The following is a 12,699-nucleotide window of genomic DNA, read 5'->3' as shown; positions in this document are numbered from 1 at the left end:
ATGGATTAGATCAGCTTGCACTAGAGAGTAGTGACGGTGCATTGTCTAAAATGCCATAGGGGACCATATGTGACCAAAGGAGGCCAATCAAGATACAAAAGAGATAGGAGAAGCAAAGATGCACATGCCCATGGTGCCCAAGAGAAACAAAAAGGTTGCCCTACTCCTGGAATTCCAGTTCACATTCTTGTTCTTGTGTGGCTCTTCTCTTCTTTGTCTTCTCTCAGCTGTCAGTGAAATCTTCTTTGCTTTCTTATAGTGTAAATATTTTGCATAAGCTAGTTAGGTCTCTATTCCTTGTAACAATCGCAAAGACACTCAGGTCAGATTACACGTCGGAGAACTTAATCTTTTATCTTTAAGATTCAATGTTTGACTTTACTAGATTTGCATCATGTTGACCTTTCATCTCTCCCGAGAGTTTATACAGATTGCCAAGGCCACTCAGACAACATATGGCAGATTTGGATGAGGAACCTTGGCTTGGTTTTCTTTCAGCAGCTATCCTCATACTATGCTCTGTTTGACAACTCAGTGCCTACCTCCTAAATACTGATAAATAAGATCAACAATAACTTATCAAACATATTCACAAGCCCCTCAGTACAAGGTTCAAATTCAAATTTTCCCAGTTAACTAATTTTTTTCTCTCCTTTCTTTTACAGTCAGTCTTTCTTCTAGCTCATTGTAGATGCTATGATGAATTCACAGGATGGTGAACAAGATTCTATATGCATCCTTTTCACTCTTCTGATGACACATCACTTGAATAGCTTCATGGGAAGGTAAGGTAATAAAATTTACATTATACTCAACCCAGTAATTTGAAAAAGCTATTAAAACATTTAAACAGTGCATCACAGCTGTCCCTCTGACCTCGGGTCTCAAAATTCAGTTGTTCTTCTCTGTGGAAATAGTCACAGGTGATGAGAGGCATGAAGCGTCTCTTTTATCCAGTGCTTGCACCGCTGTGGCTCTAGGGACCTCTAAGCTGGACTACCTGAATTGCACAGGAGAAATTCTCTGCGTATCAGCTGTGGATTACATGTAGTTCACTGTGGAATTGCACTTAGCACAGTACATGGTTGGCAGGCTGACTCCAATCTGCTTCCTGTATAATTTTGGCTCATGTACCCAGACGTTGCATTATATTAAATATTTAAGCCCTCATAGCATCTATGCAGGTAAAATAGAAAGGGACTCAATCTGTTGCTTCAAGTTTTGTACCACATTTCAGTTTGCAAAATACTTTCACACCCATAACCTTACTTGCCCTCAGAAAGCTCTGTGAAGTTGACACAGTTATCTCCATTTTATAGTTGAGCACACAAGACTCAGAAAGGTCAATAACTTTGATAAATGGCAGAGCTAGAACCTGATCTCCAAGTCAAGTATTTTTGCTACCATTCATTCTTTCATTCATTCACTCACTCAATAAACATTTCTTGACTACCTATGTGGATAGGATATTATGCTGAAAACCAGGCACACAGAAGTGAACTTCTTTATCCATCTTGAGAGATCAGAGAATACTTCTCAGTAGGAGTGGTGTCCAAGCTGAGAAGGGAAGAAGTGATAGATGTTATTCAAGCAAAGTGGGAGGTCTGGGAGTATTCCATGCAGACTAAATTTTTATCTTTAAACTATTCCAATGGATCTGACAAATAGGAATGAGACAAAGAAGCTAAGGATTAAAGTTCCACAATTGTGCAATCTCATATTTAAAAGATGAGGATTGCATAAATTAAACTTCCATTTTCTCTTTAGAAATTATATGAATTTCTTGTTATTACCTTCTCAAGACCAAAGAAAGTCTGATACTTTTCAAAATGACTTTTTGTTTGTTTTCACTAACTTAGTGATGACTGTTTGGCAACCTGGTTTGTTTTTATAATCTCAATGATAATTGAAGATGGAGTATTAACCATGTCCCTTTCACAAGAACACTGAGGCTGTCTCCTCTTTTGAGGCCGTTGCTTACAAAAGCTGGAACCTACTTTTAAAAAGCCAAACGGTATGGGTTGTTCACACAGCACCCCTTAGAAAGGGGGATGCTGAAAGCTGGAGCAAGGGGGCTGTTCCTGATATCTCACGGGGTGTTGATGCAGAAGGCAAATGCCTCCAGCCATCTAAGCAAGTTCTGACTTTTTCTACACACAGAACATCTCTAGACATGACAGAGACCAACAAAACTACAGACAGAATCCAAAGGACACCCTGGTTTGGATGTGTTAGAAGGTTCACTTGACTTGTCAGCTTTTAGGTTGGCAGTTATCAGGAAACAGGAAAGGGCATATAATCCTTGTTAAATAATTAAGTCTTAGGAGCACGGTTTTATCATCTTCCTAATGAATCCCATATTCTATTGGCTTTGAGGAGAGTCAACACCCAAACAATGTAATAAACATTGCATTTCAAAGCAGGAAAGTATTCACAGGGGCGGGGTGAGGAGATGCTTGACAACAGAATCCTGGGAACATCACTAGAAAGAAAGAAAGTGGGGGAACAATGCCAGAATGGGAGACAAAGCTGACCCAGATAGAAGTACAGGTAACACGTACAAGGAGAGGTAAACCCAGGGCACTTACACAGGCAGGAGAATGAAAGACATAGTTAAAAGGTTGTCTTCAATTGTCATTGATATAATTATTTCTAGATGAATACATTGCCAATAGATGGATTGGCAGTTCATCAGGTGAAATCATACTCCAAGCTTCATCATTATGGACTATCTGAAGAATAAGAACGAGGGGTGTGGAGAGATTCCTGTGCTGATTAAGTGGATTAGAAAGCTTTATGTAAGGATGAATGTAGAAACTTACAAAGGAATAAATAAAGGCATGAGAAGACATTTTCATATGATAATTACAGCATTATTGTTATTAAAATTAGTAAGACTCAGTTCTAACTTTGGAGGAGTTCACTGCTTAGAAGGGGAGATATGTAAATTAAAGGAGCCTGATGGTTTAATTTAGAGTGCTCTGGTAGAAATTTGTAGTGCCAAGACAGTACAAAAGGGAGTAACTATCTCTGCCTGGGGGAGTTAGGGAAAGCTTCCTGGTAGAGGAGACATATGATCTGGGTCTTGATGGATGAATAAGAGCTTGCCAGAACGAACAAGAAGGAAGCATATTCTAATAGTAAGGGAATTACCTGTTCTCTCGCGTACCTCTTTCCACTAATTCCTGTTAAAAACGAATATGTCATTTGAGAACGTTCACCCTTGTCATTGTCAAGGGTAAATTGATATATCAGAAATAAGAGTCCTGAGAACAGAGAACAGTGTAGTCCAATAGAAATATAATATGAGCCCCAAATGCAAGCCACAAATGTAATTTTAAAATTTATAGTAACCACATTTTAAAAAAAGGAAAGAAAAAGACTTGAAATTAATTTTAATAATATATTTTATTTAACCTAATATATCAAAAATATTTTCATTTCAACATGTAATCAGTATAAAAACATTTTGATGTGATATTTTACATTCCTTTCTTGTACCAGATCTTTGAAATCTCTTACATATTTTACATTTACGGCACATTCCATTTCAGGCTAGCAACATTTCAAGTGCTCAATAGACACACGTGGCTAGTGGCTACCAGATTGGAAAGCTTAGAAAACCAGCTTGTTATTTTAGGGTAGTGGGAATGGGGACAGACTAGGATACCCTGTGGGAGGGAAAACCTAGAATTTGTATACAGGGGAGGCCAGGGGCAGGACGGCACTCATGGTGCTTACTAAGGGCCCAGATGATGAGTTTTGCTTATCCAAAGCTGGCCAGCAAGGTCAGTGCTGGTGTCTGCTGTTCCACCCACAGAAAGTATGTCCAAGTCAAGTTTTCCTGGGAAAATTCTTATTTTGCTTTTTAAAAATTATTTTATTTAAAAAGCCCACAGGCTACTCGTCTCAACACCTAATAATGTCTTTCCCAGCTCTCTTAGGAAACAAGGCCTTGAAATTTCCCTCACATACTAGCCCCAGTGGACCCTGTCTCTATTCCATAGAAATGTTGCCCAGAAATGAGCTCATAGACCTTCTCATCATGGCCAGAGGCAAGCAGTACTGTCTGGGACACCAGGAGCAGAGGTCAGAGGCGAGCTCAACTTTCCTGAAATAATGTGCTGATATTTCCACTGCGAAAGATCGGTCATAGATGGTGCCTAAAACTGACTCAGCTCTGGCCAGGGCATAAGAGAGAATGGGTTCTTGAAACTCCTTAATCTCATCGTCCAGAATGGCCAAGGAAGTCAGTCATTGTGGACTTCCCCTCTTGTGTCTCAGCCTCCTGTTCCTCACTGACTCTCTGGGTTCTACCCAGACTTCTGGGCCTCATGCTCCACCAATACTTAAAATAAAACGGTAGGCAGAATGTCATTGCACTTGACCTGGTCATTTTCTTTTAAGGAAAACTCCCATTCACAGTTTTACTCCCACAAGTTCAGAGGGATCTACCCAACACTTGGCTGTAGCTGCTGGATATGTGACTGAGATAATAGAGATCAAGCGAAATCACTTAGTAAAGGAGATGTTATTTGGTCTGAGTCCTGTGCCAGCCCTTACTGCTTTTGTACATTGCCTGTGTTGTGCATGGATACCAAAGGGTTATTTGAAGGAATAAGCATCCTTTTTGGCAGTGCATAACTCAAGATCTCTGTGAAACTTACTGGAAATGATTAAAACACAGATACACTCTCTAGGAAGATGTCATGTACTTTTTGATGGAAAGCCAAGGCAGGTCAGAATGGATGCGCCGAATAATTTCTGTTTGGATTTTATCATCACCATCATCATCATTATCACTAGTATCATTATAATCTCCACTTTTTGCTTCTTTCTTGAGTTTTATATATTTTGATTATTTAATCAAGGAGAATGTTTTTACCCTGTCTTAAAGGCTTTTAGGCAGTCTAGTCCATCAGAAGACAATGTCTCTCTCTCTTGTGTGTGTGTGTGTGTGTGTGTGTGCATCTACGCAAGTTTACTCTTTGAGTACAGGTAAATAAATAAGACGTGCCATTACTAAAATCATTATTGCCTGGGTCATTACCCATAATACCATCTGCTGGTATTTTATCAAGCCTCCTTCTATTAAAGGGCTGTTAAATTACTTCTTGTAGAAGGCTTATAAATCAGCCCATATGACAGATAAATATCTCACCAAGTAACTTTGTTTTAATTGTCTCTGCCACCATCCAGTGTCACTCAATTTATTAATTGGTAGCACCTTAATGAAAGAGTCCCGAAAGCTGATCTTTTCAACAGATTTAGGGAAAAAAGTAGGACTGCAACACTGGAATAAGGGCTAAATTCCATATGGTTCTATTTCTACGGAGCACGTCAGAGCATGATTTAAAATGTGTACCTCCCTCTGGTGGAAAATGATTTGTCTATAAATTTGAAAATGTAAACAAGTGGAGAGAATTTTGAATTTACATTTGCTTATGAGATTTTGCTTACAGACTCTCACTTTAAATCCATGTAAACACATTTTTTTTTTCTCCAGGGTAAGGGACTTGTGTTGTTTTGGGCATGTATCAATGTATATTATATATTTGTGTTATTTGTGTTTTGGTCTTTTTTTTTTTTTTTTTTTTTTTGAGATGGAGTCTCGCTCTGTCACCCAGGCTGGAGTGCAGTGGCGCAATCTTAGCTCACTGCAACCTCCGCCTTCTGGGTTCAAGCAATTCTTTGCCTCAGCCGTCCGAGTAGCTAGGATTACAGGAGCCCCCCACCATACCCAGCTAATTTTTGTATTATTAGTTGTGATGGGTTTCACCACCTTGGCCGGGCTGGTCTTGAACTCCTGACCTGGCAATCCACCCGCCTCAGCCTCCCAAAGTGCTGGGATTACAGGCGTGACCTACCATGCCCAGCTGGTCCTCTTTTTTTCTTTTTTGTCCCAGTCTTCCCCTGTGCCCCGCCATTTGGTATGAGTCCTGTGCTAGTGTTTACTGCTTGTGGGAGTTGCCTGTGTTGTGCATGGATGCCTTGCCAGTAGTTTGGGCTGCTCTAGCTAAGGGACCGGCCTGAGGGTTGAGTTCTGTTTTGCTGGAGTTAGATAGTTGTATGGGTGTTGTGATTCAAGACAGCAAGAAGATGATGAGGCCAGGGGAGCTGGCACTGGCACAGTCAAAAATAGTAAGAATAGAGCCAAGGACCAAATTTCAAGTGAGAATGAAAATAAAAACTAAATCCGAAGGGCCAAAGGTGGAAACCAATATTGAGAGGATAGAGTTTACAATTTGGAACTAGGCAGATGATATCAAGCCACCCTACCAGTAAATGCAGGATTTGGAAAATAAACTTTTGTTTAATATGACTCCAAAGCTCTTTGTATAACACCATACCTCCTCCTCGTCTATTAATAACTACATCTTAGACTTTTTTCGAGTCATTGAACCTCCTGTTTCACAGGTGAAAACACAATCTCACAGGATGGTTATACTTGTGAAGGTCTGAAAGCATGGAGCAGATGGTTATCATTATCATCAGATAATTAGTCACTCCTCAAGAATATTCAGATCTGAACTAAAAAAAAATAGGAAAAGAAAAAAAGCTGTTTCTCTGCATGGTCTACATAGCCATATGAATAGATAAAAATCTGGGATATTAGTGAGTTACTTCATTTTCATATTACTAAATTTTGGTGGAATGTTTTTCATGGAATGAAATTGTTAATTGATTGAATCGACTGGTTGTTAATTAAATCAAAGCAGCTGAACCAACTCTGTATAGACACATCAGAAACATTCCTTTCTGATGATCCTGGTTCCTCCAGGGTTTTAGGACTAGCAGCAGGGAAAATATTGAAAATCAAGTTTGCTTTGGCTCTCTGTGGGTGAGCGATTCATGTGTCATGAAGTACACCAAAGAGACTGCGATGGGTCTACCGATTGGGCAGCTTCTGTGATTTGCATATCTTCTGTGGTTGCAATAAAGAAAACATAAAAAAATCCATTGGTGACGACAGGGTTCAATATTTAAACGCAGTTGATACATTTCTTCTACCGCTAGGTGCAGACTAAATTTTTCTTCCCATGAAAAATTAGTATAATTTCTTCTTAGAGATACTGAGAATTGTGTAACTCATTGAGTTTCTGTTTTTGGTTGAATTTCCAGGACACTCTGAGAAAAATTATGGCTAACATAAACTAATTATGTTATATATCCATGCTTACATGCTTATATATTTATATTCCTCTGTTTCCTTAATGCTTATTTTTATTTGTATTTTTTCTTGATTTAGTTTTTAAAAATATTATCTTATATTAAAAATTATTCACTAAAAGCTTACTCAAGCACTATGTGGTAAATAGACATTTAAACAAATTGGATAATACAATTATAAAATTTTACAATAATCAAACTGTACACATAAGACCTTGGTACATCTACACAAAAAATAGAATATTTCAGCCAGGTAGTGTTTTATTTTGTCAGCTGGATTTTAGAAACATCAAAATAAAAATAATTTTTTCCCCTTTCCTCTCTGGTTAACAGAATCCCACTGTCCTTCATGACCCAGCTCAAGTTCTGCTTTCTTCATGAAGTCTTCTTGGCTGTTCTAACCAAATGACTCTCTTTTTGGAATTTCCATAGCACTTTGAGCTCACAGTGCACAGTTTAGAATTTTGTTATGCTGCTCTGGATTTTTCCTTCATTGTTTCTGCTCTAGCTATGCTGGCCTGCTTCTTATCCCTTGTCTCTGCCTGCTGCTTTCCCAACTGTGACTGTTTTTGCTGCTTCCACATGTCTGAAGTGGTCTGTCCTATGCTTTTATCCAATTGTATCCACTTACCAGGGCAAGGTCAAATAATATTGCCCTATGAAGCCTGCACAGCTCAGTTCAGCCAGCAACATCCCTACATTCATAGTGCCTACCATCTATCTTATGGAAACAATTCTCATAGATATTTTGGATGTCTTCCACTGGGTTCTTATAAAGCAATGTTTTAATTATTTAAATTATAAGTTTAACTTGAGAAACTATGGGAAATATATGGTTATTGCTAAGAGAAGATTCACATTTATTCTTACATCCTATGACAGTGGTTCTCCAAATTAGCTGCATGTCAAAATCACCTCTGGCATTAAATAAATACAGAGACACAGCCCTAACCTCAACTGATGACTGATTATCTTTAGGGTTTTTGCCTGGGCTTTCATGTTTTAAATAAGCTCCTTATTTTGATGCATGGACAAATATAATAACCACTGGTGTATGAAGAGAGTTGTGGAGAATAACTTGGAAGAGTTTATAAAACTCTTAGATTTTGATAGAAAGTAATAAAGAAATCCCATCACCCCATAAGACAGAATTGCATGTCAGTGGTTAGAGAAAAAGTTTAATCCTTAAAAAAGTGACATATCCTTAATATTATGCTGGATATTATGATCCTTTTCATTGTATCTTTACCATCTCTTATGTCTCTTACCTTACATTCTGAGTCTCTGTTCTTATTTTTTACAACAAAAAAGAACAATGAAATCTATACTGCAATTACTTAAGTGTTCACCTGAGGAATTTAGCACTTGTCCTTGGTCAAATCTATATTATTATACCTAAGACATGTACTAGTCTGTACCCTTGGTTGCAAGTGATGATATACCAAATCAAATGAGTTTAAGCAAAAAATAAGAATCTTTGAAATGGGAGTTCATGAGCTATGGTAAAGACAGGTTGGCTCTTCACCAGACCATTGCTCCTTCCTTATGGGTACTCAACCGTGCTCTTTTCCCAGCCTCCCCGCAATTGGGCATGACAATATAACTGAATTCCACCAATGGAATGTGGGCAGAAGTGATATATATGTACCACTGGCTGGCTCATGAATCCCTCCCATGTGCAATATCCCATTTTATTTTACCATTTGGCCCCTGGATAGAGAAGGCTCCAAACACCAAAGTGAAATGAAGCCACAGGCTGGCAGAAACCTGAGTCCCTGAGTGACTGCTCAAAGAAAAGCCACCTAAAAGAGTATGGACCGCATGAGTAGGATATACTATGTGATATACTTTAGTATATACCAATATACTATGTGAAGCCACAAATATTTTGGGACAATATTAACCATTGAATGCACTGGGGTATCTCACATAACATAAAGAAAAAAACAACATCCAAACTCTGAGAAGGGTGGTTATGCAACTGGGCCTCTTCAGAAACGACTGGAACAGATTTGTCTTTACAAATCTGTACTTGTTTCTGGAGCTCTGTTAAACCATTTTCTCCTAATCAGTAGAGAAAATGAGGGATCATTGCCATAATTTTTACCCAGGAGAGAGATTTACTGGGATTTAGATGTAAGTAGGAAAGAACAGAGACAAGAGTGACCATAGAGGCATTGGATAAGACCTAAGGGGACCATGCTGAGATTTGAGATTGGGTGCATTATCTGTTGGTGCTTGAGTTAAAGAAGGTTTTTCTACCTTTTTTGAGGGGAAAAGGTGATAAGTCCCTGTTAATACTTTAACAGAGCTTAGGATCCTCTGCCTTGAGTCCACTAAAAATGCAGACTGTTACCGTGACTTTTAGCCATCCAAAACAAAAGGACGTGTATTTTGCGCTTATAAATTATTCATTTTTTTATTATGCTTACCTGGTCTGCCATATAGAATATTAGGTGCCTGTGATCTTTCTATGATACTTATTTTTGACTCTACTGTCTAATTTCAATAAATGCCTAATATGTTTTATCATTGATGGATTACTGATTGTCACTTTCTTCTCCCTCTAACCCAGTTTTGTTTGGATGTATAAATTCAGCTTAAAATTTTTATTAAATTACTAAAAGAAGGCACATCATTGTTTTAGAGCATGTCTAAATTAGAGACGCCTCCCTCTTCCAGACTAGGCTGTACTTTGCTTATTTGGATTGTATTAAGATAGGAATTTAAAAATACTGATAATCATATACTGATCAAAGAGGCCAAAATATCTCTCACTCTTTATGGAATACTTTACAATGCCAAGGAATACTGGAATATTGCTGGCTCTGCTTTTAGCTCTTTGTTGAAGTTAGGACCCTTTGATAAGACAAAAGATTTCTCTTCACTAGAACCCCAAAATGGAATAAAAACAGTAGCAAATGAATTGTGCTGTATTACAAATGAACCACATTGCCACAATACAGGGTGGGGAAGAAAAGATCTAACCTACATGTCATCTTGGAAAACAATATTTCAACCATATCCTGAAAGATTAAAGATAAAAAAAGAACTATGCACAAATACTGTGCTCTAGTTAGTAAATTTGTTTTTCACAGAGGTTTGGATTAGCAATTCTGAAACTTCTTTATTTATATTCTGATACTGAATAAATAAGTAAATTTACTACAAATAATGAAAGCTTATTTTCTCATTGTTAGAGAAAGAGCTTACAAATAAGTAATAGGGACCATTACTAGAGAGAACCCCATGCTGTTAGGTGGAATCAGAGGTATCAGTATGAACTCATGGTTTTTAATAGATGTGGAAATAGATATAGATGTATATGTGAGCTTGGGTCAGTATACATACACATATTTTTTAGCTCTGCTGCTAAGAGAGCCTGGAAATAATGATATCCCAGTTACAGAAGAACACCCAGCCCTGAGATCTTGGTTTCTAAATGCCATTCACCAATTAAAGGACCTAGACTCCTCAGAAAAATGTCTGACTCCAAGAAGGGGTCAGGAAAGTACGAGATGAGCCTAGAACATTTAATGATGCCAGAAAGTAAGCAAGTGCTCAAAAAACAATGGAAGCATGTCCAGAAGCTAACTGGAGGAAGTTCCCAAATAACACATCTGAGTCCATCTGTGTAATAAAACAGATAATGATGGTAATGGCTTAAAACACAGATAATAAATAAATATCCATGAGTCCATATAGATGTAAATAATTAAAGAAGTGATGGAAAAGAGATAGCTCTTTAAGTTGAATTCCAATTTATAAATGAGGAAGGAGTGGTGAAAACAGATGCCAGAGAAACTTTTACAGCTAAGAGGAGCCTATGGAGACAGGACAGCTAAATGTAATGTAGTATCCTGGTTGAGATTCTGGAACAGAAAAGGACCTTAAGTAGAACTAAGGAAATCTGAAACTATGAACTGTAGTTAATAATAATGTGTCAATATTGGTTCATTAATTGTAACAAATATATCATTAATGTAAGATTTTAACAATAGAACTAGTTGTGGGGTATATATGTATTTTAAAACTATTCTCAAAAATAGTCAATTACAAATTTTAAAAGTCACCATTTGGCAAATACCATCGTAATAATTGTTGCAGTCAGTTATCGTCAATGGATATTAAAATTAGGGGGCAAAAATACTTGTGTAGTTTAAAGTATCTCAGGGTAAAATGCTTATTAATTACAAAGAGGAAGTAAGTAACTACAGTGAAGAAACCTGGCAGACATCACCTTAACCAAATGACCACCTTAACCATTTCAGCAGTAATGAAACATAGCGGCATCCTGTGCCTCCCACTGCGATGCAATGTCCCTATAGGCAGTGATTCTCCGGTTTTAATATTTATATGAATCACCTAGGGACTTGTTAAAAATGAAGATTCTGACTGAGGAGGGTTGGGGTCTGAGATTCTGAATTTCTAATAAGATCCCTGGGGATCAGACGCTGCTGTCAAGTGGACCACAATTTGTGAATCAAGGCCTGTAGGAAAACCTTGCAACTTTTCAGCAAAGAAGGAGGAGGCATGGCAGAAGATATTTACATCCCTTTTATGACTTCCTCCCGTTTTTTCTTTACTTTACTTGGGATACTAAGGGATGCCTTTTTTTTAATTTTTCCTCCAGTGCATTTTTAGCATCATAAATACCCAAAGCTCAAAGCAGATACATAGCCCATCTGTTTTGGAAGAGGCAAGAGATCTTTGCACACTTTACTTAGCAGCAATAGGTGATGGTCTCCGACTGTTGATATCATCTGATGTCCTTGATTAGGAAACATTGTTGGACTCTGGTGTGGTATGGGTAGGGCACATTGAGTGCCATTTAAGGAATTATCCTGAAGCTCTATCACAATTATCATGAAAGATCAAGCATACATTAGCACCAAAGCCAAAGAGACACTTTCCAGCAGAATGGAACAGCACATCAAGGAAGACACAGGTATCACTGCACATGGATTCAGATGGAATTCTATATCTTCATGGAATTCTGTACTCGCTGCTTGTTTGGAGTTCTCAGCAATCAGATAGATTGTTTCTGTCCTGGCCAGTGTTCCCAACCTTTCAATTTCAGGGATAGCAGCTGCCTAACATTGTAGAACTAAAGGATCCTCTTCAGCAGGACAATTTGAAAAAACACTTGAGCCATTTTGTTCTTGGCCTTAGTTGCTGGACTGAAAAGGTCCTCAGTTGCAAGAAGAGACAAATGGCCTTGTTGCCTGGTGTGATTACGTTTTATATTTTAAGGAATTAATATATTATAGGAATTAATGAGAGCTGAGCTAACTTCATCTAAGAAAATGAAATTGGGGCGGGAGAAAGCCCAGGTGTCAAGACTTTGGTCAGCCCTTGAAGACATTCTCTCTAAGCCAGCTGCTGGCACCAAGTCGAAAGCAACCGGAGGTAGTTTATTTTATTTATTATTTTGTCCCAGGACATTTTTTTTTGGCTCCACATAAAAGTCTCTTCTTCCAATCCTTTTGCTTTCTTCAGGCTTTCCCAGTTTCTACCCTGTTCTGTCAT

General features: G+C 38.1%; 1 long non-coding RNA gene across 1 annotated transcript in view; it reads left to right on the top strand.

Moving 5' to 3' along the window:
- Window positions 1-12,699, top strand: part of LOC117975698 (uncharacterized) — a 582,695-nt gene that overhangs the window by 21,276 nt on the left and 548,720 nt on the right. The window contains exon 2 of the long non-coding RNA XR_008620934.2: window positions 666-785. This is a non-coding gene — a long non-coding RNA (uncharacterized LOC117975698). The remainder of the gene's footprint in view (window positions 1-665; window positions 786-12,699) is intronic.

Source organism: Pan paniscus, chromosome 15, assembly GCF_029289425.2.
Source record: "Pan paniscus chromosome 15, NHGRI_mPanPan1-v2.0_pri, whole genome shotgun sequence".
In the NCBI taxonomy this organism is placed as follows: domain Eukaryota; kingdom Metazoa; phylum Chordata; class Mammalia; order Primates; family Hominidae; genus Pan; species Pan paniscus.
This window is presented reverse-complemented; position numbering and strand designations above follow the sequence as displayed.